Raw genomic sequence first — 6000 nt, 5'->3', positions numbered from 1 at the left:
TCGCAGCGTCCCGCGTCGGGCCTGGGGAACCGCTGGTTTGAGTGCCCGTGAGAAGAGAGACGGCTCGCACAGGGGCGCGGACGTAGGGCTGCTCCCCTGAGATCCCAAGAGAACCGCCGCCAGCCCTTGCGCACGCTCCTCAGGCCAGACCGCGGTACGTGCCGTCGATCTTCTCCCCCGGGCCGCTGTGAACCCGCCGTCGAAGGGCCGTTTCAGTGGGGGCAGCTGCCTGGCCATCGGTGCTGGAGTCGGAGCGCTGGACCCCCCCGGATCAGCTCCCATCTCCCGGGGATGCCCGGGACACAGGAAGAACGGAGCTAACCCAGCGGGACCACGGCTCTCCAGCCACCACTGCCTGCTCAGCGCTGCACCGCGCAGAAGGGCCTTTGGGAACAGACGCTCATTTGGGGGCCTCTTAGCCCCTGCTCTGAGCCTCCCCCGGGCCTGGGGGCTATGGCGTGTGCCACCCTCCGTGTACGGGCAGGATGCACAGCAGCGGCTTGGAGAACAGGGCCTGAAGCTGGGGCCGATTCCTCCCTCCCTGCCACCCGGCTTCCTTGGTGCATCGCCGCGGGCCACTGGTGCCGAGCTGGGACACTGAGCGGAGAACTGGGCTGTCCGGCCGGCTGTCCCGGGAGCTGCCCCCGCTGCAGCCCAGAGCTGGAGAAAGGCCATTCGCTTGCCGCACACCCAGGCAGCCTGGCCCGAGGGCAGAGCCTGGCCAATGGCAGAGCCGCACAGCTTGGCGTGGGAACATGAACCAGCGCCCGCGCGGTGCTCTAACAAACGGGAGACGACCCGCGGCCCTGTGGCGGACAGGCTGTGTTGTGAGCCCCGCCGGCACGCGCCAGCCCGGACCCTCTCCGCCCCTGCCCACGCAGGCTGTGCCTTTCACTGCCTCTCAGCGCGCACAAGCACCGCCCTGCTCACGCAGGTTCTCGTCTGGCCTGGGCGGCCCACCGGGACTGCAGCCGATTAGATGCAGCTTGTTTCTCGAGCCACCTTTCCCGGGGGCAGCGTGGCTGGCGACTGGGGGTCCAAGGCGCCCGCCAGCGCCAGAGGCAGGTACACGCGCAGCGGGAGGGGTGTGATGTCTGAAGAGGTGTTGCCACGAGACACACTGTGCAGGGCAGCGGGAGCCAGGCTGCGTCCTGGGACGGGGAGCGCCGTGGGAAACGGGTTTCCTGCCCCAGGAGCATTTTCAAGATTTAAACAAAACAAAGATCCCGATCCAGGATGCGGGGTCCAAATCTCAGAAGATGCTGGGTCTGAATTCCGCCTCCCCAAGGGGGGCCCGCTGGGTTGGTTTGTTTGCAGAACATCGAACGGGTTTGTGTTGATTTCGCGCTGGTTGCGAAATGACGTCTTTTCCCAGAGCAAACAAAGGCCGTTCCAGCCCCCAAACCCGAACGTTTCGTTCGGAAAATCTCAGAACAGGCCGGTCGGGCAATTTCCAAACCTTTTTTATTTTCCAACAAAATATTTGAAATGGAAAATTCCTCAAAGCTGGAAAGTTTTGGCTGGATCCAATCTGCCTTTTCTGAGCGACCTAGTCTGGCCTAGTGGATGGGAGCAGGAATCATGCCTACTGGTCAGAGCAGGAGTCAGGGGGCTCAGAGCCAGACACCGTAAGTCCAGTGAAAGCTCAGCCCCGGAGCCAGGACCGGAGCCAGAGGGAGGGATGAGGAGCCGTGCCCGGAGCAGTGCCAAAGCTTGTGGGAAGAGCAGGCCAGCCGCTGCCAGGGTGCGCAGACCGGTCCCTGGGCCCTCTCGTGCTTCAGGAGATGCCTGGGCCAATCGGAGTCGATGGGTCTTCCCTGGGCAGGATTTCCTGGGGCGCCTGGCGCACGGCTCTGGCTGGCATTGTGGCCCCGAGCTAGCCCTGGGGAAAGGCCCCATCAGACAGCTCCCAGCCTGCTGGATTAGGAAGGCGCCTGCTGGGCCGGGCTGGGCAGGCCCGTGGGCAGGGGGGCAGCGCCCAGGACAGCAGCGGGGCCAGGGCGTCGCTCAGCCCCGGAGGAAAACGCTCTCTGCTGATTCACCCCCACAAGGCTGCAGGGGCGCCCGGCCCGGCGCGGCGCCTTCTTCTCAGGGCCAAGAAAAGCAGCGGCAGCCTGTACCCAGGCCCCTGGCTGCTGCCGCCGGCTCCGCTCCCGGGAGGTGCAGGGGAGGGTCAGGCTGAGGGGACGTCTGTGGCGGCGCGTCGGGGCCCCCACCCTGCACCCCGTAGCAGCGAGAGGAGACTCCGCAGCCAGTGGAACGGGGGGTTGGTGCTTCCCCGGGTACAGCCCAGCGCAGACGGGATGTGGCCGTAGGGCGTCAGGGGCTGGCGGCTCTAGAGCCCTGGGGGCAGGGTGCCCAGGCCCCTCAATTCCCAGCGCTCTGCTCAGCCTCCTCTCTCCATGTCATCCCAGCCAAGACTGGCTCTTCCCCTCCCTTTGTTCCGACTCCGGTTGGGTCACTGTCTGCGACATGGGGGCCCTCAGGGGCACAGACAGAGGCCAGTAGGGGTCAGCCACAGCCCTCAGCCCACGCCTAGCGCCCAGCGAGTGGCCCGCCCCCCACTACATCACGTCTACACTGCCCCCCCACTCCAGAGTAACGAGCACCGTCCGGAACAACAGGCCACGTCTCCACGGCAGGCAGTTATTTCCAAAGAGTCAAGATACGGTCAAGGGGAGGACGTCTTCCTCCGCCGCCCGGAACCCCTTGCAGGAGGAGGGAGGGATGCCCAAGGACGCGGGCTCTGGTGGAAAGAGTGCTGAGTGGCCGCTGCCTATGTGGAAATAAGCGATGCAACGGACGTAGCTCCATTTGCGTGGCTGACCTGGCGCTAGGCCCTGTGGTGTCGACGCGCCCTAAGAAGGTCCCAGGCCGGTGGCACGGGGGGGGCAGAGGAGAGGGACAGTGCAAATCTCCCCGCCAAACGCCAGAGGGGATTCGGGACTCCCTGTTTCCGCGGCGGAGCCCCCGGAGGCGCCTGGCCCCTCCCCAAGGGAGAGCCGATGTGTATAGGGAGCGCGTGGGCCAGCCCCCTGCGGCTGGAAACTTGCAGCAGGGTTCCTCGTTTCCCTTCCCAAGGGGACGCCGCAGGAATGTCACACGGGCGCTGCAGCCTGAGAACTGAAACGACTTGCTTCCTCCTGTAGCTGTCCGACCCAGCCCTGCAGGAGAGCCCTGACCATCCTGGAACCAACAGGGCCCAGCATCTCGGAGAGGCACCCGCGCCCCTGCCGAGCCAGAGCCCAGCAGGCGCCCTGGCAGAATGGCAACCGGCCAAGGGATCAACCCTGGAGCCGGACACGTGAGGATCGGGCCCACCGCCCGAACGCAGGTCAAAGGCTGGGACCTGGGACCATCCGAGCACAACTGTGTTCACCCCCTGGAGGGGCAGGGACTCATAGCCTGGCGGGGGGGGGGGGGGGGGGGGGGGGGGAGTTCTGTGCCTGCCAGGGGGGCATTCAGGGCTCGGGTTTCCCCATAGCGCTGGGGGGGCCGCCCTTGTCTCCGAATGAAGGAGGAGATGTTCCGGTCCCACCTGGCTCCAGCCGGCGAGGCGCAAGGGGAGACGCGCAGGGCGGCGGAGCTGGCACCGCTCGGGGGCAGAGCCCGCAGGTCCTGCCCAGCTCTCTGGGAGGCGGCGTCAGCTGACTGGAGGTTACGATGCAGAGTGACTGGAAAGCCACGTTTCTCGTGGCCACGCTCCTTCCCCCCGGGGTGCTGCCTGCACAGAAGGGGCGGAGCGCAGGGGTCTCGCGGGGCCTGCAGTGCACTGGGCTATTCTCCTGCAAAGCTGTCCCCCCACGCTCGTTCCTGCTCCCCCGGGTTATTCCCGGACGTTCCTGCAGGCCGGGGTGCAGATGGAAGTGGCGAGGGGGCAGGTGGCCCTGGGACAGCCCCGGCTGGCTGCTTCTGGCTCTCTGCCTGGACAGCGGGCGGGGAAGGATCCTGGCAGAGGCGAGGGAGGAGGCCGAGATGCTGCCAGGCTGGCGAGAGGGAGCCGGAGACACTGTCTCCTCTAAAGCAATCACGCAGGGAGTGCCCAGGCGGCCGGCCCGCCGGACACACGGCCCAGCACTCGCCAGGAGCTGCCCGAGCGGCGGACGTAGCAGGCTCGCTCTGGGCAGTCACTGCTGGCCACACCCTCTCCTGCGCCTGGCCTCTGCCAGGCTCCCCGGGCCTCCTGCCCGGACTCTTCTCCAGCAGGGTCTCCAGAGAGCCACACGGATGGGTCTGCGGCTCCCCCTCGCCCCCGGGCACCCCGCCCACAGCCCGGCGGGTTAGGCTGTGGCCCAGCCCAGGGCACCTGCCTCAAGTCCCATTTTGTGACCACTCAGCCGCGTGGCCTTGGAGCCGGCTGCTCTGCTCTCGCCCCCGAGGCTGGAGCATCCGGACGCTGCTGCTGCGTGGGCTCTCGTGCGGTTGGCGAGACCCTCACACAGACCCCCGCGCCGGACAGGGCGTGCGCTCCCTCCCCAGACGTGCCGCTCCCTCGGCCGGCGTGCGCTCCCTCCCCAGACGTGCCGCTCCCTCAGACGGCGTGCCGCTCCCTCCCCAGACGTGCCGCTCCCTCAGCCGGCGTGCGCTCCCTCCCCAGACGTGCCGCTCCCTCAGCCGGCGTGCGCTCCCTCCCCAGACGTGCCGCTCCCTCAGCCGGCGTGCGCTCCCTCCCCAGACGTGCCGCTCCCTCAGCCGGCGTGCCGCTCCCTCAGCCGGCGTGCGCTCCCTCCCCAGACGTGCCGCTCCCTCAGCCGGCGTGCGCTCCCTCCCCAGACGTGCCGCTCCCTCAGCCGGCGTGCGCTCCCTCCCCAGACGTGCCGCTCCCTCAGCCGGCGTGCCGCTCCCTCAGCCGGCGTGCGCTCCCTCCCCAGACGTGCCGCTCCCTCAGCCGGCATGCGCTCCCTCCCCAGACGTGCCGCTCCCTCAGCCGGCGTGCCGCTCCCTCCCCAGACGTGCCGCTCCCTCAGCCGGCATGCCGCTCCCTCAGCCGGCGTGCGCTCCCTCCCCAGACGTGCCGCTCCCTCAGCCGGCGTGCGCTCCCTCCCCAGACGTGCCGCTCCCTCAGCCGGCGTGCCGCTCCCTCAGCCGGCGTGCCGCTCCCTCAGCCGGCGTGCGCTCCCTCCCCAGACGTGCCGCTCCCTCAGCCGGCGTGCCGCTCCCTCCCCAGACGTGCCGCTCCCTCAGCCGGCGTGCGCTCCCTCCCCAGACGTGCCGCTCCCTCAGCCGGCGTTCCGCTCCCTCCCCAGACGTGCCGCTCCCTCAGCCGGCGTGCGCTCCCTCCCCAGACGTGCCGCTCCCTCAGCCGGCGTTCCGCTCCCTCCCCCGGCGTGCCGCTCCCTCCCCCGGCGTGCGCTCCCTCCCCAGACGTGCCGCTCCCTCCCTGGGCAGAGGGCAGCATCCCGCCCAGACCCCTCTTCAGTCTGGGCTTCTACCCCGGAACCGCTCTCTGCTCCTTCCCCCGTCTGAGCCAGGCTGGGCCGAGCAAGGAGCCCCGGGGACATGGAGGGGCTTTGAGGGCCGCAGGGTGCAGAAGGGGCTGGCATGGGGATACCCTGGCACCAAAGTCTGTAGCAACAGGGCCAGAAAGCAGGTGCCAGTGGGAAACACCAACCTGCAGATCAGGCCAAAGCGCCAGGACAACAAACCAAGTTACCAGCTCCGGGGGTGTGACGTAGTGGGGGTATTGGGCTGCTTTCTATGCTGGCTCTGTGGTAACCCCACTGGCTGCTGCCGGTACCACAGCCCAGAAGGACAGGGATGGGTCATTATGCAAAGGGGTCTCTCAACCTGTCTGACCAGCTACCCCCCATGGAGAGGAACAAAGGAAGGTGGATGCTGCCCTGGCTGGGGGGCAGGGCTGGAAGAGAGTGAGTTAGTGGCCGTCTGGGAGCATGGAGGAAGCAGCCTCAGCAACAGGCTGGGGGGGTTTAAAAGCCAAGACCCCCCCCCATCTCAAGGGGGGCTGAGGCACCCTAGGCCTGTCCTGTAACCTGGTGACAT

The sequence above is a fragment of the Pelodiscus sinensis genome, chromosome 13 (genome assembly GCF_049634645.1).
Source record: "Pelodiscus sinensis isolate JC-2024 chromosome 13, ASM4963464v1, whole genome shotgun sequence".
Classification (NCBI taxonomy): domain Eukaryota; kingdom Metazoa; phylum Chordata; order Testudines; family Trionychidae; genus Pelodiscus; species Pelodiscus sinensis.
Note: the sequence above shows the minus strand (reverse complement) of the source record.